General features: G+C 38.9%; 1 protein-coding gene across 1 annotated transcript in view; it reads left to right on the plus strand.

The window, feature by feature from the left end:
* Positions 1-21,428, plus strand: part of cdkal1 (CDK5 regulatory subunit associated protein 1-like 1) — a 399,108-nt gene that overhangs the window by 61,387 nt on the left and 316,293 nt on the right. The gene's annotated exons all lie outside the window — the stretch shown is intronic.

Genomic DNA, 21,428 nt, shown 5'->3' on the forward strand with positions numbered 1-21,428 from the left:
GGGGGTGTGTCATTTTGCCTTTATTTTTCCTGATCATTAAGTGACTAATTAAACTGAGAGGATGCAGCCTGAGGCAATTCTGATTTTGGTCTAAACCCTGTCACTTCCAATCTGATTCCATTAATCTTCATCAGCAAGGCTTTGCCTTCAAGGCAGAGATGGAGGGACTGGTACTGGCTGATAGTGCTGGGTGTCAGGGTGGAAATGGGGCTCCTCATCTTTCCCCCTAATCGCTGCCGTGTGTTTACTGAATCTGAACACGAGAAGAGCCGTTGCGTCTGCGGCGTCCTCTAAGCCCCTGCAAGTTCTGCAAATGTTAGCCACGCTCAGATTTGCATATGGAAAATATAATCGCAACAAAGCAATACATAAATAAATAGGATGGGTCAAGTTGAGTGGTACAAATCACCCCAGACAGAAAACTATCATGTGCAGCATCAACAAAAAAATTCCCTCCACTGTCAAAGAGACTGATGGAGGGGAAAGGAAAACAAGTTTATTTAATGAAGGTTTGCATCATTTAGTTCTTGGTAGATGGAAATGTTGCAGACAGTTTGATTATAAACATCATTAATAAAATGCAGTGTGTGTGTATATATATATAATAATAAATACAAATAATTGTGTGTAGTCTGCTCATATCTTGCATTTAAGACTGAAATATTATAAAGTACTTTGAACAAATATCTCGTTTTCAAAGTGCAAGATTAGTTTACCATTTTTAAATTTGTGCGTGTATGTGTGTATATATATATATATACGTGTGTATATGTGTGTATATATAATGTGTATGTATGTATATATATATGTATTAATGTGTATATATGTTTGTATGTGTATATGTATGTATATGTGTATATATACATGTGTATATGTATATGTGTGTGTGTATATATATATGTGTATATGTATATGTGTGTGTGTATGTATATATACATATATATATATATATATACATATAAACTCACCTAAAGGATTATTAGGTGTGTGTGTATATATATATATATATATATATATATATATATATATATATATAATAATAAATACAAATAATTGTGTGTAGTCTGCTCATATCTTGCATTTAAGACTGAAATATTATAAAGTACTTTGAACAAATATCTCGTTTTCAAAGTGCAAGATTAGTTTACCATTTTTAAATTTGTGCGTGTATGTGTGTATATATATATGTATATATATATATATGTGTGTATATGTGTGTATATATAATGTGTATGTATGTATATATATGTATTAATGTGTATATATGTTTGTATGTGTATATGTATGTATATGTGTATATATATATATGTGTATATGTATATGTGTGTGTGTATGTATATATACATATATATATATATACATATAAACTCACCTAAAGGATTATTAGGAACACCATACTAATACTGTGTTTGACCCCCTTTCGCCTTCAGAACTGCCTTAATTCTACGTGGCATTGATTCAACAAGGTGCTGAAAGCATTCTTTAGAAATGTTGGCCCATATTGATAGGATAGCATCTTGCAGTTGATGGAGATTTGTGGGATGCACATCCAGGGCACGAAGCTCCCGTTCCACCACATCCCAAAGATGCTCTATTGGATTGAGATCTGGTGACTGTGGGGGCCAGTTTAGTACAGTGAACTCACTGTCATGTTCAAGAAACCAATTTGAAATGATTCGACCTTTGTGACATGGTGCATTATCCTGCTGGAAGTAGCCATCAGAGGATGGGTACATGGTGGTCATAAAGGGATGGACATGGTCAGAAACAATGCTCAGGTAGGCCGTGGCATTTAAACGATGCCCAATTGGCACTAAGGGGCCTAAAGTGTGCCAAGAAAACATCCCCCACACCATTACACCACCACCACCAGCCTGCACAGTGGTAACAAGGCATGATGGATCCATGTTCTCATTCTGTTTACGCCAAATTCTGACTCTACCATCTGAATGTCTCAACAGAAATCGAGACTCATCAGACCAGGCAACATTTTTCCAGTCTTCAACTGTCCAATTTTGGTGAGCTTGTGCAAATTGTAGCCTTTTTTTCCTATTTGTAGTGGAGATGAGTGGTACCCGGTGGGGTCCTCTGCTGTTGTAGCCCATCCGCCTCAAGGTTGTACGTGTTGTGGCTTCACAAATGCTTTGCTGCATACCTCGGTTGTAACGAGTGGTTATTTCAGTCAAAGTTGCTCTTCTATCAGCTTGAATCAGTCGGCCCATTCTCCTCTGACCTCTAGCATCAACAAGGCATTTTCGCCCACAGGACTGCCGCATACTGGATGTTTTTCCCTTTTCACACCATTCTTTGTAAACCCTAGAAATGGTTGTGCGTGAAAATCCCAGTAACTGAGCAGATTGTGAAATACTCAGAGCGGCCCGTCTGGCACCAACAACCATGCCACGCTCAAAATTGCTTAAATCACCTTTCTTTCCCATTCAGACATTCAGTTTGGAGTTCAGGAGATTGTCTTGACCAGGACCACACCCCTAAATGCATTGAAGCAACTGCCATGTGATTGGTTGGTTAGATAATTGCATTAATGAGAAATTGAACAGGTGTTCCTAATAATCCTTTAGGTGAGTGTATATATGTATATAATATATGTATATATACAGTGAGGGAAAAAAGTATTTGATCCCCTGCTGATTTTGTACGTTTGCCCACTGACAAAGAAATGATCAGTCTATAATTTTAATGGTAGCTGTATTTTAACCGTGAGAGACAGAATAACAACAAAAAAATCCAGAAAAACGCATTTCAAAAAAGTTATAAATTGATTTGCATGTTAAGGAGGGAAATAAGTATTTGACCCCTTCGACTTAGTACTTGGTGGCAAAACCCTTGTTAGCAATCACAGAGGTCAGACGTTTCTTGTAGTTGGCCACCAGGTTTGCACACATCTCGGGAGGGATTTTGTCCCACTCCTCTTTGCAGATCCTCTCCAAGTCATTAAGGTTTCGAGGCTGACGTTTGGCAACTCGAACCTTCAGCTCCCTCCACAGATTTTCTATGGGATTAAGGTCTGGAGACTGGCTAGGCCACTCCAGGACCTTCATGTGCTTCTTCTTGAGCCACTCCTTTATTGCCTTGGCTGTGTGTTTTGGGTCATTGTCATGCTGGAATACCCATCCACGACCCATTTTCAATGCCCTGGCTGAGGGAAGGAGGTTCTCACCCAAGATTTGACGGTACATGGCCCTGTCCATCGTCCCTTTGATGCGGTGCAGTTGTCCTGTCCCCTTAGCAGAAAAACACCCCCAAAGCATAATGTTTCCACCTCCATGTTTGACGGTGGGGATGGTGTTCTTGGGGTCATTCTTCCTCCTCCAAACACGGCGAGTTGAGTTGATGCCAAAGAGCTCGATTTTGGTCTCATCTGACCACAACACTTTCACCCAGTTCTCCTCTGAATCATTCAGATGTTCAGTGGCAAACTTCAGACGGGCCTGTACTTGTGCTTTCTTGAGCAGGGGGACCTTGCGGGCGCTGCAGGATTTCAGTCCTTCACTGCGTAGTGTGTTACCAATTGTTTTCTTGGTGACTATGGTCCCAGCTGCCTTGAGATCATTAACAAGATCCTCCCGTGTAGTTCTGGGCTGATTCCTCACCGTTCTCATGATCATTGAAACTCCACGAGGTGAGATCTTGCATGGAGCCCCAGACCGAGGGAGATTGACAGTTATTTTGTGTTTCTTCCATTTGCGAATAATCGCACCAACTGTTGTCACCTTCTCACCAAGCTGCTTGGCGATGGTCTTGTAGCCCATTCCAGCCTTGTGTAGGTCTACAATCTTGTCCCTGACATCCTTGGACAGCCCTTTGGTCTTGGCCATGGTGGAGAGTTTGGAATCTGATTGATTGCTTGCTTCTGTGGACAGGTGTCTTTTATACAGGTAACGAGCTGAGATTAGGAGCAATCCCTTTAAGAGAGTGCTCCTAATCTCAGCTCGTTACCTGTATAAAAGACACCTGGGAGCCAGAAATCTTGCTGATTGATAGGGGATCAAATACTTATTTCCCTCATTAACATGCAAATCAATTTATAACTTTTTTGAAATGCGTTTTTCTGGATTTTTTTGTTGTTATTCTGTCTCTCACTGTTAAAATACACCTACCATTAAAATTATAGACTGATCATTTCTTTGTCAGTGGGCAAACGTACAAAATCAGCAAGGGATCAAATACTTTTTTCGGTCACTGTAAATATATTAATGATGTTACTATAATATACATTGTATTAATAATATTGATAATCAAACTATATGCAACATATTTCATATAAACTTGTTAACACCTTGCCTTCAAAACATTCTAGACTTCATCCATCCAAGAGATCAAGCCAAATTCAGAAGTGGAAATATCTTCCTTTGTGCCTTGGCTTTATTTACTAGGAAATCTTGAGATTCAAAGTATCATCGGAGCTCTAAGAAATCAAATATTTTCCGGATATATCACTATTATTCACTACTTTTATATTCAACAATGCCACATCCACAATCCGACTCCACCAAGACACTGACCAGAGCTTGATTTGTAAAGGAGTACGTGAAGGCGACCCAAGGTCCAAGACTCTTCATGGCAATTCTTGAAAAAGGACAAAAATGGAATCAAGATGAACGGAGCTTATTTGAACAAGTTACAATTTTGCCACCTGAAGACCTGCAGCTTAAATTTCACGAATTCTCGGATGCAAGCAAAATTAAATCTGGATTTATAATGAGCTTGAGTAAGACATGTTCAACAGTTTTGTTAAAACTAAGAAAACAGCAGTATATCAAAAGGTACTTTAATATTAAGGGATGTCTACCTTGGACAGCAAATCAGTACAGATGGAGATGTGGACAAAATTAATAGTGAAAATGCGAGGGGGTTCATTTGAACAAAACCGCACGCTGTTGAAAGGAAATCTACCCATTTGCCTGAAGAGAAAAGTATTTGATCAATGCATACTACTAGTGCTCACTTACGGCTGTGAAACCTGGTCCCTAAATGCAAAAATATTACAGAAGCTGCGGACGATACAAAGAACCCTGGCAAGATGTATGCTTTGAAGAACAGGCAGAGAGAGAGAGAAAATGAATGGATCTGAGAACAAACAAAAATGTAATCTTGAAAGAGTATATTCATCGAATGTATGGTAAATGTTGTGATTTGAATGTTATTTTTTGTGTGCTGGTGTTGCTAAGCTAATAATAATTGATATCTGGTGGATGTATGCTTGCTCTGAGGGAAGCTAAGAAATGTTTCAGCTGAGACAGTGATTTTATTGATACCAGTGTGTAATATATATTTATTTAATCTGCAAGAGAGGGAGATTCAAGCTTTCAAAGAACCCCTTTTAAAAGTAAATAAATGAAGTAAAGATTAAGTTTGCTTTTTTGTGCAGCCAAGTTTCAAGGCTGTTTAACAACCACATTGGATTGGGTGGCATCCCATTTGAAAAACATTGCTGGTGCTTATAAGGCAAACAGGCAGTGTTATCCAACCTTAATAATGAGCACTGTACTGTACGTGATCCCGTTTGAAGTTTTAAAGTTTTAAATCTCCTCACCATTGCAGGATCGAAGTATTAAATCAGCCTAATGATGTGCTCACTTTTTCAAAGATGGCCAGTTTCCATCTTGTCTTTGGGCTTCCAAAACAAAATGTTCAATCTCCTCTAGGCAGGACAAGCAAAGACAAGAGGGCGTGGTTTTTCATTTGTCTTGTTCCACATGGCTACCATACAACAGCTGCGTTGTGTATTAAATCCCCCTGCACTCCTTATTCACACTAGGGTAATTTGATTATGTTTTTGTACACTGCTTATTTTCAGCTATTTCCTATGTAAATTATTAAAATGTTCGGATGGCAGCCTACATTCCTTTGAGAGCAGAGAACACTTGCTCATTTGCATAAAAACTGTCAGATTAAACCAGAAACTGTTTTGCATTTTTATTATTTTTCTTTCATCTGGGCACATGCGAAGGTGAAATATGCCTTTTATGCAGGAGGTGGGGGTCACAGGGAGACGCTGAGGAAAGTTGAGCACAGGGAGCACAATGCTATTGCTCCCTTGGAACCACCAATGATTTATAGAACCAAAGATCCTGCAAACGAGTTTTAACCCTTCGGCATCACTGGAGCCCTCCGCCCCATCCCTCTCCCCCACCCTGTCTGCAACGCTGCGCTCTTTTTGACGGACCACCTGATACTGATATGGAAGCAGCCGGAGAAGAAATCATGCTTCTCTGAATGCTAATATCCTTATCCTTCACTTGTATGATCTAGTTCTAAGTAATCCTTTTTGCCACTGTATGATTTTCATCCGCTTTCCTGACGTAATCCAACGTCTAATGTGAACCCCCCCCCCCACACACACACACACTCCCCCCATATGTGTTTTGACTCTCTTCAGTCTGTTTGCAAAGCATTCATCTTTATCCCTATCTCCATTTGGAAAAGAAAGTTAGGAATTTATCAGTATGAAAAGATAATGGTGCATTACTGGATGCATCTTCTGTTGATTTTTGAAGTACACTTCCTATCTCTTTATTTGGGATTTTGTTGTCAGTTACTGAACTGAGCTTTTATTTATTTATGTATTGATTTCATAATAACTGTCTCCAATAGTATTTCCTCAGTACTGTACTTTTATTTCTTTCCAGGATAAATGGGTGTTCAGCTAGTGCTGGAGTAGTTGTGCAGTTAAAAATGATATTGGCCGTCCCCGGTGAATATTTGTTTACCACTTTCATTTGCTCCACCATTCATTACATTTGTGTGAGCTGGTTTACCACATCTCAGGAGCTAAGCATGGTTTTGCACAGCTCAGTACTAAAATAGGAGGGAACTCAAATGTGGGAAATGCATAAACAAATGCATAAATTCACCCGGGGGGCGGTGGTGGCTGTGCACTTCCTTCTGTGCCACAAATCCCCAGCTCATGCCCAAAAGCGTGCTTGAGCAGGCGCCACCTATTTTTTGAGAAATTAAACTGGTGTCTGATGTTCCATATTGTGAACATTACCCATTCAGTGGCATTTCTCGCAGCTGAAGAGAGGTGTCTGGGTTTAAACTGTTTTGCATTTTTAAACCTCCCTCCTGCCTTATTCCTGCACTGCACTGCACTTTAGTGAATTCATCGTTGTTCTTTGGGGATCTTTGATTGTGACTAAACCCACTGTTTAAGTTCCAAGTTGATATTTTATTTTATTTTATTTTAATTTAAATATTTGCAACAATTACAGATATCACGATTGAAATGCACCATTGGTCAGACCCATTGTTAGATATTTTTGTTCCTGCCACCAGCATTTACATATGGAGGAGTGTCGATAAGCACACAGGAAGTTCCATTAATGTTTTGCGTTGAGGGAGTCTTCTCCTGTTCCACCTCTCAATTTGCAGTTAAGTAACAAAGTCCGTATCCTTAAAGTAAAGCTTAATTTGCCGCTTTTTGATTGATGTTATGCATTATCATAAGACATGATTCTGAGCAGTTTTGTGTTTATTTGGTATAACATTTTATATTGTACATGTTTTAGAGGTCTTTTATCTTTTAGTCCACTTTTTGGATCTCTGGTTGATAAGAGCATAAAAGGAGGATCTTCTCTCATGTCAGGGTCTTTCATCTAAGATTTCCCCAACACAAGCACTGTTGGCACTAATCCTCTTACTGCCAAGAATAACAGAACTGTGTTTAGTTCTGTTCCACACTGAAGATGGTGTTTGATTTACATATGATATGGGTTAATAAGACTGTAAAAGCCCTCCCATGCATTGGGGAGTTTTGCAGAGCTAAAGATTTAACTCTCATCATAAATACCGATAAGAAACATAATGTTAGAAAATTAGATTCCAAAAGTAAACAAAGTAAATGTCCCAAAGTGAATATGCATGTATTCCCTGTCATATGTTGTTGCCATCAAAAACATGTTTTGCTCCCTAATCGCACCAAAACAAAGCGGAACATTTTCATCTGCAACACAAGAAATTAAAGATGCTGAAGCTTCTAGCGAAAATGCAAAGAGAGCCGTACTTTTCTTTTTACCAGTTCAGCAACTGCTGTGCAAGTTGTCAGGAAATGTAATAGCTGAATTTGTGTTTAAATGCTACACGTTTGGCAGCCTTAACAAAATGAGGGTTTGCGTTGCGTTTTTCCTTTAATCATAGATTTTGATCAGTTTTTGCATTGTCTTTTGTGTCTCTTGAGTAATACAAATTGACTTAAAAACTGAGCTGCATAATCTTAATCCTAATGAATATGCAAATAATATTGAATTCCTGGGAATAATAGCACCTTTTCAGAATTACACAGTTCAGTACTTTGAATAGGATTTCCATAAAGAGAAGCTCTGCAACAGATCAAAAAACATCCTGCTATAATGCAAATGCAATTAAAGCTTTATTCAGCTGTATGTCTGACTTTTCCACCAAATACCCTTCGGTTTGTTTATGTGGATTTCTTTGACTGTCATTATACCATCTCAGAATTAGTCTGTAGTCTTAGTCCATTAGCACTACTCTTAGTGCACTGCAGAAGTTGCATTTCTCATAATTGATAAATACACTTGTCACTAAGAAGTAGTGTGGAATTTGCTGGGGTTCTGGGGCAGACGCAAGGCTGGTTTTCTTGAGGTAAATTACATTGCTTCTGAAACTTTACAGCTTGGAGCAAGAACAACAAACAGGAAGCTTGAATGCATAGTACCACAACGTCCGCACTCTGATGGTCTCTTGAGGGAAATCAAATGCAGCCGTCTTCTGCAGCCCCTGGCCTTCCATCTCCTTTTTCTCGACTCTCGGCTCCCCCCCTGAGATGGCCAGGCTACGATTTCTCATTTACATCCAAACTATCATCATCCTTTCTCGTGCTCTACCTGATGCTTCCACCTATTGCAGTGTAATGTACTCAAAATACATCATGCAGCCAAACACTTATTCACCGTGAGCAGACATACCCGATATATATATTACACATATACACACACACACACAACGGCTGATAGGAAATGAACGGCAGAACAAGGCTTCTGTTTTAACAGTGCTGTTGTTGATAATGATGTTTTTGTTATTGTTTGAGAAGGATAACACAATTTGACAGGCCATTAAGATCTTTGAATTATGCCCTGGTTTGTTTATTGCACCTAGGTATGTCATGGCGGTCACAATAATGAGGCTTAATTGGACCTTTTTAATTGTTTTCAGCTTCTAGAAGTTACAAAATTCAGCGTCTGTAAAAACATAAATAAAATAAATAAATACATAATAATCTTGAAACCTCTGGTATCTGACTGTTGAAGAGCTGAAACTAATTAAAACATTTCTGCAATGGATGATATTTTTTCTTCAATGGCTTAACCTAATAGTGGTCAGTGGGTGACCTCCTAATCATCACAATTGTTTCCATTTTATGAAGCAATCCCATAGGTTCATACGTTTCACTTAATTGGCACCTCTTGAGTGTCCTCTCCAAAGTTCTCTTGTCTGTTAATAATTAAACGTGTTGCGCGGAGGGCCATTGACATCACTTGCAGGCATTGTCAACTGCTGTGCACACTCACGCATAACACACACGCGCACACACACACACACACACGCACACGCACAAACCTTTATCCATTCGACAGTTCTGTCTTTAGGGGGCACTGTCCTATCACTGTCATTAGCCAGGGCTGGCAGCAATCTCTTTGTCTGTCTCAGTCCCCCCAGACTCCAGCGAGATCTCGAGAGCAAGTGCGCTGTTCTGTGCCGCAGTGCTAAAGACGGCTGAATATTGCTCCTGCCATTGCTGATGCTGGTGAAATTGCACCCAGCTGCTTGAGTCTAGAAACAATATAAAGTGGAGAGCTCCCAAAGACCATGAACATGAGAGCTAATTACCAAGATAATGAAAGGGAACGCTGTGTACCAGACTGCATCTCTGATCCAGCTATAAAAACCCACGCAATTTTAAAAAGAAGCCCTGGCATGAGCTCTATTAAAAACTATTACTGTTGATCTTGTCTTGGAGCGGTGCTGCATATTAGATTAGCTGCTTCAAATTCAAGTAGCACATGAGGAAATGCTGGCCAATTAGGGGACGGTGTGATCAGCTGAGCACATTTCGCGATCAAGTTTGTTCAGTGCTTGGGGAACATATAGCTAAACTGTGAAGGCTTTTGGTGATAAAAGGCCCAAACAGATTCTGATTAATAAAACTGCCTGAAAAAGCAGTAGTCACTTGGGGTTACTCATGCAAGACATTCAGCAGATCACTGTCTTTCCTATAAAATATGTTTATAAAGCAGTCCACCAAGTGTCTTAAGCTCTTAAAGTCTTAGTCCTCTTGTGCTGCAATCCCAGGAAACACATTTGCACTTGTTTGGCACAGCAATCTCAATGGGGAAATTCCTTGTGATGCCAGCAGAGGGCAGTGGCTAAAGCCCAAACATAGTAAACAAGCTAGATTATCTGATACTCCTCTCCTGATTTTGTTTTTGTTCTTGTTCAAATTCAACTAGCGCATGAGAAATGCTGGCCAATTAGGAGAAGGGTAGTGGGTCGGAGACAGAAGTAAAAATTAAAAAAAACAAAAAAAAAACACATGCACTTCTCAGACCTTACAATGACATGTGTATTCGTGAATTGGAATGACAATTCCGTTGTCATGTTGTTTAATTACAGTTAAATACTGTAGAATAACAATGACATAAAAGGAAATACGCGAAGCCGTATTTACAGGTATATTGTAATGGAACGTAAGCAAAATGTGCCTATAGAGGACATAATTTGTCCTCAATCAATTGTGTGAATTACACAATTGAAATCCACCACAGCAGTGTTTAATATGTTATGCATTTTCGCACGTGTACCTGTCCCTTGAAAATAAAACTGTTCCAGCATTCGTGATAACACTAATTGAAACCCAATTAGTCTATATTTGTATTCATCAGTTTGTGTGGTGGAAAGAACCAGTATTTAAATAATTATATATCTGGGCTTTCTTTTAGCAGTGTTTTTTCAGTATTTCGGTTTTTTTTTTATATGTCAAATAATTTGCTGCTAGTGTCAGACTTGCTTTAGTTTGTCCATGACCAGCCTGAGAGTTTAGTTCTTACACATTTTCCTGATCTTGCCAAAATGTCATGGCGTTGCCATCAAAATAGCCCCTTTCCCTGTGCTCAGATGTATCATTTTCTTGTTCACTGTTATATTTCTCAATTCTATGAAGTGACAGTTATAAGTTTGTTCTCCTCCGGTCTTAATCTGGGTTCAGCTGGAATTTGTGCCATTTCCTCTAGACTGAAGCATTTTTAACCTCCAAAAAGGTTATCAATTTAGTATAGTTTATTAAATAATAATAAATCTCAAACTAACCATTTCATGTGAAGAATAGATGTTTTAATTAGTTTTATGGCTATTTAATTGTTGATATTCTACTTTAAAATCTGTTCCTACTTGGTTATCTTAGATGTCAAAAATATCAGTCCATTTAAAGAAGTTATTGTGAATTCAGAAATGCATTAGAACATTGTCTTATTTATAGATGTATTTGTTTTAAAGCAGCTGGTATTTAATGTAATATCTTGGAATTATGTCTAACTGTGCATAACCTAATCAAAATCAAAAATCTTGGTTTAAAAGGCTCAAGTCAGATTGATGTCTCGGTTTGTACCTTTTTGCAGTTGCTTATGTTTAATGGTTCAACCTCCCTGTATAAGATGTCCCCAAACAGCTATGTCCCTGCATGGAAATCCTATGTAGTCTGTCTCCCAGAAGGTTGATTTAATACTGCTCCACATACAAGTACAAGGCTGCAGAGGTTATGTTGTGAAATACATTTCTCACAGGTTGTTGAATTATGTTTTGACACAATTAAGTTCTGCAGTTTTTTAGAGCAGCAAGCTGAAAAAGGCAGTTGTTACAAAATGTTCAATGTGACATTATTTGAAGGATGTTGCATTAACGCTATCTTAAAATGTACTGAACAGGTCTGAAACCACAGTGACAAGGTGACCTGGTGTTTGACATGTTGCCAGTGTGCAGTGTTCACCTCTGCAGACTATATTTATATATTTATCGGTATCTTCACAACACCGTTTGCTCGTGGTGTTAATGTGGTGGGTGGAACTTTTTTTTTTTTCTCCTTTCCTTTTTAAAGTAGTAAACAAGGTTTTAAACTTGTTTTCTGAGAAAGGAACTGTGAAGGTTTGACTCTACACTGAGAATCCACAGCTCTTCTCAGATTGAGTCAGTTATTTATCTCTTAATGCATCCCCTTCAAATAGGTAAGTTATGACGTTGAATTGAAATGCTCTGTAAGGTAACACAAGCAAACTATCACTGATCCAAAAACAAATATTTCTGTCCAATTGAGTGAAATGTTCCCACAGATTTCATAAAGCCTCTAATTGTGCCACCCATATAAGAAGGTGGCTGTCAGATATAGACATTTACATTTTTAGACAAAGAGGACCGATGTAATAAGCATAGAACTTAGAGTATTCACATAAAAGCTCCTTGAATCCTTGCGAGTTCAAAATACTATACTGCAAATCCACCACTGAAGCACTTTGCACTGTGCGTGTTGAAAGCTTGTGTACGGACAGCACTTATTGGCTGCTTGTGTGTTTTGTAGAACAGTTGTCATCAGAATGGATCAAAATATACAGAAAATAAACACTATGAGTAACAAGCTGCCGGATAAGTTTGCTTTCTCAGTTGTAATGCATAACTGAATTTTTAATTGTTTACTCTAAGTCACTGGTATTTTTCCATTTATTGAGTTAATACAACAACGAGGTATTAGTGCAATCCACTCCACCCGAACCCAGCTGAGGTATCTAGCTTTCCTTGAATCCTCCCCTACACTGCCTTCAGATAGAGATGGTGACCGTTTATAACATGCAAAAATCAGGCTGTGATATGCAAAGGGTGTGTTCCTGTAAGGCTTGTTGTAGGTGATGTAAAAGGGTCCATTTTACACACATTATTTTACTATCTCAGATTTAGGAGCCCTTGATAAAACACAAACAAATGAATAAAACAAGCAGTTTGCGTTTCATTATTTTTTAATATTAAATATTTCTTACACTGCAGAAACGGGCCATTATATTTCAATTATTAGATGTACCTTTCTGTTGTCTGACACATTGGGTTCAGCCTATACATTGTACCTTGAAAGCGATGTTCTGACAGCCTGTTTCTGGCAGAGCATTATATACGGTATCTTTTGTCTGAAATATTTATAAGACCAGCTTCTCTATGAGACGGCTTTGCATCCGCAAGGGCCTCCTTTCCTCCGCAGCTGTAAAGTTGCAATAATACAAGCAAACCTGACAATCACGCAGAAATAAATGAGTTGAGGGGTTTCAGCAAGTGCGCTGGGGTTTAAAAAGTCTTTTATCACTCATTTAAAAAGCCAGAAAGAAAACAATATTTATTACTTTTGGAGAGTGGGGACTGTGAGGCACCAATGGCATACAGCAGAAAAGGAATTTTGCCTTAATGAGATCTAATTTTTGGAGCAAGCAGGGACCATAGAAGAGCATCCCGTAGTTTTATGAGGCTGGTTTTCAATGAGGTATAATTTAATTTGCTTGGAAAGGAAGGTAATAATGAAGCTGCACACTATTAATGATGGGGACTGTGGTGTGAAAGACCACATTGTCCTCCTCGCTCGCCAGGAGGAATTTATTGTTCTTGTATGTTTACCGGGATCATCCCCTGACCTTGCTGTCTGTCTGAGGTTCTTTTATACTGGAGGTGGAAGAGAAACTGTTCATTACAGTATCCTTTATTACAGATTAAACGGCCTGAATTGAGTATAAATCCATCAGTTTAGGGTTGGAATTTGTTTTTTGTTTTTTAAATAAAGAAATATTTAAATAATGAGTAGCCCATGGGAAGTTGCCAGTTAATATTTTGTAAATTTGAGGCCAGAAGAACTGTCAGATCTTTCACCTGACTCTGCATTGTCCCCTTTATTCCAAGAGCACTTTCTTTAAGAATAGCAGCTTGTCAGGTAGATGACTCAAACAACCACAGGCAATGTAAACCCTAAACCTGCTTTTGCAGTTTCATCAGTTTTTTCTTGCGGCCTGAAGCAATTATATCCATTCCAACCAATGATACATCAAGGTTCACTTTATTAATGTTTACATTTAAGTCGACCAGTTTCAAGGCCTTATACTTGGCACGCACAAGTATGAGAAATAAAGTGAGATAGACCATTATGAATATCTGTATATTGGCGTATAGTAGGCCTTTGAAAGCAGTTTTCTACTCCGTTTGTCCCAAACCATGTTTACATTCACTGTTTCTTTAAAGGTCCTATCAGAATTTGCTTTTCACCAATCCAGTCAGTGGAAGCAAAAATTGGTACAGTTGCTAGGTTACACGTCTAAACAGAAACTCTATGGGCCAGAGAGTAGAGGGCACTTGGGAAAACATTAACAGAAAATAGACTAGATATGATAAATCCCATTAAGTTAAATAGACGAAATGCATATACAGAGCTCCCGCCGGAATTATAAATATAATAGTGTGTTATTAATTTACGAGAAAAGAAAATATAAATTACGCAAATAAACATTTATAGCGTGACAAAAAAAAACATCTGTATCACAATATGCAGATTTTATCATTTGGTAACACACATAAAACTACTTAAATGATGTATCTTTAGTTGGAAGTATTTCTTAACAACCTCTCTAATGTTAATGTGGGTAATATTGTTTAGTTTTCAGCTTATTATTATTTTCAATTAAAAGGACTGAGGAAGGAGACAGTGAGATTTTATAGAAAATAGAAATGTAGCCCTTGTCCTTTTGACACTGCTTAATCTGCCCTAAAAAGGGGAAATAATAATTCTTAATTTGTATTATTTAGAACTGTCTTGAAAACTATGCAAATAAGTAATGTGCAGTTAATACCATCACTGCCACATTTTGTGCAAACACTCACCCACTCAGTCCCCACTCAATATTATAACTCACAGTAGACCCATTACACTGGTTCAGAGAGAGACAGGCTTGTGAAGATTTGGCACTGCTGGTGATTTTTAAAAGCACTTGCAATTATGATGCTTTTCTGTATTTTTGTAGGATGAAACCATGCTTCATCTTATTTTCTTATACACTCACCTAAAGGATTATTAGGAACACCATACTAATACTGTGTTTGACCCCCTTTCGTCTTCAGAACTGCCTTAATTCTACGTGGCATTGATTCAACAAGGTGCTGAAAGCATTCTTTAGAAATGTTGGCCCATATTGATAGGATAGCATCTTGCAGTTGATGGAGATTTGTGGGATGCACATCCAGGGCACGAAGCTCCCGTTCCACCACATCCCAAAGATGCTCTATTGGGTTGAGATCTGGTGACTGTGGGGGCCAGTTTAGTACAGTGAACTCATTGTCATGTTCAAGAAACCAATTTGAAATGATTCGACCTTTGTGACATGGTGCATTATCCTGCTGGAAGTAGCCATCAGAGGATGGGTACATGGTGGTCATAAAGGGATGGACATGGTCATAAACAATGCTCAGGTAGGCCGTGGCATTTAAACGATGCCCAATTGGCACTAAGGGGCCTAAAGTGTGCCAAGAAAACATCCCCCACACCATTACACCACCACCACCAGCCTGCACAGTGGTAACAAGGCATGATGGATCCATGTTCTCATTCTGTTTACGCCAAATTCTGACTCTACCATCTGAATGTCTCAACAGAAATCGAGACTCATCAGACCAGGCAACATTTTTCCAGTCTTCAACTGTCCAATTTTGGTGAGCTTGTGCAAATTGTAGCCTCTTTTTCCTATTTGTAGTGGAGATGAGTGGTACCCGGTGGGGTCTTCTGCTGTTGTAGCCCATCTGCCTCAAGGTTGTACGTGTTGTGGCTTCACAAATGCTTTGCTGCATACCTCGGTTGTAACGAGTGGTTATTTCAGTCAAAGTTGCTCTTCTATCAGCTTGAATCAGTCGGCCCATTCTCCTCTGACCTCTAGCATCAACAAGGCATTTTCGCCCACAGGACTGCCGCATACTGGATGTTTTTCCCTTTTCACACCATTCTTTGTAAACCCTAGAAATGGTTGTGCGTGAAAATCCCAGTAACTGAGCAGATTGTGAAATACTCAGAGCGGCCCGTCTGGCACCAACAACCATGCCACGCTCAAAATTGCTTAAATCACCTTTCTTTCCCATTCAGACATTCAGTTTGGAGTTCAGGGGATTGTCTTGACCAGGACCACACCCCTAAATGCATTGAAGCAACTGCCATGTGATTGGTTGGTTAGATAATTGCATTAATGAGAAATTGAACAGGTGTTCCTAATAATCCTTTAGGTGAGTGTATATTGTTATGCCATTGCCCACTTCACCACACCATCCAGTATAAATACTTATTACCAAAGATAATTATTACCACAATGCATTGTACCAGGGGTCATGTATCGAAAAACTAGAGTGTTGCATGGGACACTTCTAACTGATATTCTGCATGACCGTGTACTCTTAACAGTACTAGAATACATTGACCGAAGCCCGTACATGTACACTATCAAGCACAATGTTACGAAGCTGGGAGGGGTTCAAGGAGAACATTAATGAAACAGTTTCATGGACTGAGAGGAGTCCTGACCCAAGTCCCATAAAGCCCCTCTGGATTGATCTGGAACTGCCAACTCGATTAGTCAGGTTCCCTTCCTGCACTAGAAACTGTGATGTGAGAGTGTCGGTATATACCCCTATCAGAAGCATTGCAGCACTCATTAGAAACGAGGAGTGCTCTGAATCCTGTGCAGTACATTCTCAGCAGCAGTATTGTATCACAATCCTTTTGGTAATGCAATGTAAAGTTGGTAAGCAGAGACAAGACTATTTAAAAACAAATGCTACAAAAAATACTGATGCCAGTATTTTGTGTGGTCCTACAGACCTGCCATCAATCTCAAATGGCAGAGGTGTACTTGCACCTAAAAGATTTAGGTAGTTGCAGGTTTTCTTTGATTATTTTAATTTTTCCCCCTCTTGTGTGGTAAGCGTTTGAACTGCATAAGCGCATTCACAGTGTCTTCAGTCGGTTATGTTATAAACAAAACTTGAATCGTTGTCCATGTCAAGCTAGCTCGGGTTTAGTTTTTGCTTTTGGTTCGCAGTAGAGATTGATTGTAGCCTTGGCCTGTGAGTTCTGCAGCCTTTGAAAGTTAACAGTTGTTAATGAGTTGAGCCCCTGGAGCAGATGATTTTATCTTGTTCAGTAACCAGCACTAATTAGCTTCAGACATTTGGGCAGTTTAGAACAATGATATCATGATGAGCTACAGAGGTGAGCGATAGGAAGAAATAAATATTGTAGCTCATTAACGCTTTGGGAGGAGGCGACACAAACTGTATTGATTGCAGAATAAATGTGCATGCAATTTTAAAACTGGTATGGATCACAACAGCCGTGATTCCCTTTATGGCGACAATGCCTGCCACGGGGCTGTTTTGAATTAGATGCCACAGAAGTATGTGATATGAATTTGTTTGTGTTTTATCACCGCTGCATTCCCGCCCAAGCAGCTGCAATACATGTTTTTAAGAAAGCTATGGGAGACCAGCCTGCTGTTTTGAGTCCTTGATCTGGTTTTTGTGCTTGGCATTTAGACTGGGACCCTAACCCGTGTCCTCAGGACTTGGCCCACACTCTGCTGAGACCACAGCCTCCTTACACGGTTCAAATGGTTGCTGTTTTTCAGAAGTTTCCTAACCCACAGCTGTGACTGCAGTCGAATTAGAATTATCCGGTTATCTGAATTGAATTAAGAAACGAAACAAACAAGAAATATTTTATGCAGTGCTAACCCTTAAAAAAAATAATTGTGTGTGCATTATGTGTACCTATAGAAGGTTAAATAGACAAATGTGTGTGAGGGGGATTAAGGATTTATGCAAAGCAAGAACTGTATTCTCAGTGTTGCAGTTGTGGGGAGCATCCAGATTATTGACAGCTGGCAGTGGACAAAATGGATAAGACGTTAGCGATTTTCATGGTCAGCCTGAGCCATGGCACATTCTTTAAACCGCACACAAGACCCCTTGCATCTATCGATTTATATCAATCTTTAAAACCTATAAAGGAAACCAGTGTTACGTGACAAGTGTTATATTGGGTTTTTAATCAATTTATATACAGTATTCTTAGGATGTTCATAATCAACCCCTCAGAAATAGTCGTTTGTAAAATACATTTTCATAGTAATTCAAATGTTCCGGTTCTGGAATGTTTGGGTGTTTAATTAGTTTGGAAAATCTCTCCTACAATATTATTCCCACGACGCTGTAATGGAGTCAATATAAAAGCACCCAAAAGCATAGAATGGATACACATAACAAAGTACTTTTGTGGTTTATAAATGTTGCATGTATTGTGAACACACAATGCTGTACACTTTTTTTCTTCTTCAGTGTGCGTCTCTGAACTGTGTTCATAGAGCAGCTGGCATATAGAAGTGTCTCTGAACGGACTCTGTGTCAGGCGGCAGTTATGCTGATAAAGCAGGAGCTGAAAGAGTTGGAGCTGAGAGATGAAGCAGGGCGAGGGCAGGCAGGAACTTGTTCGAGCAGGATCTGCATGCTGAAACGGGCTTGGCCCCCATCTGCCTTCACAGCCCTGCAGTCTGTTTTCTTTGCAGACTTGCTTTTCTGATATCAGATGGGTGTCTCAGGAATAGAGTGCAACATGGGGTATGCCCGAGCGCAGCACATCCTGTTTCTCGGCTGATGAAGCGATTACATGAAACCATGTTTGTGCAGAGGCTGAGAGACAGAGCGTCTGTGTGTGGGCTACCCATCTCTTCTCTGATAGCTCCCTTCTCTGACTCAACCCAGGCATTGAAATAAATACCTTGTACCTTGACCTCAGGTGTGCATAATGAGATCTTAAGCTCAGTATTTTGGCTGGACTATTCTACAAATTGATGAAGACTTTTTATCTTTACTACCTGAATGTAAAATGTTTTTGTATTTAGTTTTCTTTTTAATCCTTCTCCCCCTGAACATATTTAACCTAGTCACCTAGTACCAAGCGATAGACAAGTCTAACTTAAGAAGGTTCAGAGGTTCATAAATGCATACTGATTATAAACACCGTACCTAGGGAGGTGCCATTAGGACAGCTCGTTCTCCGTTCCTGTTCCTAAACTAGGTAGTGGAAATCAGTGTTCAGTACTGTCTAAACCAGACCCTCCACAAAGGAAAAAACTATTTAAAAATGTATAAGAATTCCATCAAACTAAATCTATAGTTTTAGTGTGTAAAAAAACCGGTGTCATATGATAGTTGTGGGATACCCTGTGATGGTGATTCACAACTGTTGTTGACCTGCTGTTCCTCACATCAAAATGTGGAGAAGATCAGGTTGCATTAATTCCTGATCGAAAATCAGAGATTTAACTACAGAAACCATACTGATGATACAAAGATGAATGTTTAGCAATGGGGCGATTTATGCATCATCATTCAGAGCTGTTGGTTCTTCCAGGTGACGGGTTGTTATAGGTCTATGACACAGTGGGGTATTGTTAGTTTCAGTGAAACCTCTTCATTTCTTCATTATCTGCCAGTGGGTGAGATCTAGCTTGATTACGCTAATTAAGGTTATATACAGGGAGCCCTGTGCTTGTGCTTCAATGGATCTAGCTAGGATTCGTAAAACCCTGTAGGATTAGTACCTGTGCTAAAATAGAATCTGTAAAATACCTTTTGTGTGAGTTCCATATACTCTCACAATGGGCACATCTTATACTACAGGCATCTTCTGTGGAGAAAACCTGACTTTTTTTGTACTTTGATTTCCAGTTTACTGATGCAGTTTGCAACAGGAGAGGATACACTTTCTTGTTGTTTCTAAATGAGAAGACTAATGTATTTAGACTTACATTTCTTAATAGTGGCACAACAACGACATGTTTTTCTGAAAACCACGGCTTACAGCATTGTCTGAATTCCCTCACATTGGAAAGATCTGTGCACAGATAAGAGAACCATACTAATGCCCAAGCAAGCTAATGATGGGCATTGTAATTAAATGTATATTCATCTGCAATCAGAATTAGTCTTTACGTGTGATTGTTCAGTTCATAAGAAAGTCTGATGCCTTACTAGGTAAATTACAAAAACCTGGAACTTGTCCAGTACACAGTGGCTAATATTAATTAAGGAATTGTCTCGTGTTCTGTCATTAAAATTCACCTTCAGCCAGAGCGAGAAAGCTGTGCATTATGAATAGTAATTTAATTTGGGCTTTCTGTGATAAAATGTCTATTAAGATTGTTTTGTTTTATGGAAGTATTTAATTCATTAATTTGTCTTCGGGAGAGAAAAAAAAAGTACACATCTGATTTAAAATAAATAAATAAAAGTACACAAATATGAGCTGCACTGCTATTGAGCGAGGCAATGTCTTCAACCTACCAAAATATTTCTAATTTGAATAATCAAGGGATTGAATGCTTAACAAATTATAACCCAATTTAATTCTATTCTTATAAATGTTTGTAGGCTTAATTCCCACACAAGGATTTACATGTATTTGCATATTGCGTTAATATTTATGAACCACTCTGAAAACCTGAAGTTAATTGATAACAACCATTCTGAATAAGAAGAACTAGAGCAAACTCAGTGTTATTATGTGCATGCATACACACACACACACACACACATATGTATGATCTAAAATATGCTTCAGTATACTTCATTTGTATCTATTAATTAGCAGAGTTAGTCTTTAAGCAAACGTTCTCATTTGAAATTCATGAAAATTGTGCAAACCCATATGTCCTTGACTATCTTTCTGAAAGCGAACAGTGTCCCCCCCCTCCTTCATCTTCCAGAACTGAATGGAGTTGGCTGTCTGTAGACTGTATTTTCATATGTGAAGTGTAATCTGGACTGTTGAAACCCATAATCTGAAAGTCTTCCCTACGTTTTTGAGAAATCAGACTACTGATATTATTTGTGTGTGGTGTCTATCTGAAAGGAGCTTTAGACACTCTTCTGTTATTATTTGAGCACATGGGTGTATGAAATGGCCAAATCTGAAACCCGATATGTTGTAGAACATGATAATTATGAGAAATAGGACAAATTTCCCAATCAGGTCTGGGTGTGTTCGAGGAAAGCTGTGTAAACAAGCGGTTGAGACCGTTTATCCCATCTAAGGTTTGTTTTATCCCATTACAGTTTGGGACTATAGTATTCGGTCATGAAACGCATTATGTAGGCTAAACTAAACCTTATTTTTAGTGTGGATTATGCCGCATAATGTATCGTGCAAAGTATACATGCCTAAAAGAAATTGAGGCCCTTGACTTCTAATGTACATCTCCCCTGAAGCCTCTTCATTAGCAAGTCTTGCACAATCTACAGCAGGTGATTAGTAAAGACTTGTTCATCTGCTGAGTCAGTTC

The sequence above is a fragment of the Amia ocellicauda genome, chromosome 18 (genome assembly GCF_036373705.1).
Source record: "Amia ocellicauda isolate fAmiCal2 chromosome 18, fAmiCal2.hap1, whole genome shotgun sequence".
Lineage (NCBI taxonomy): Eukaryota > Metazoa > Chordata > Actinopteri > Amiiformes > Amiidae > Amia > Amia ocellicauda.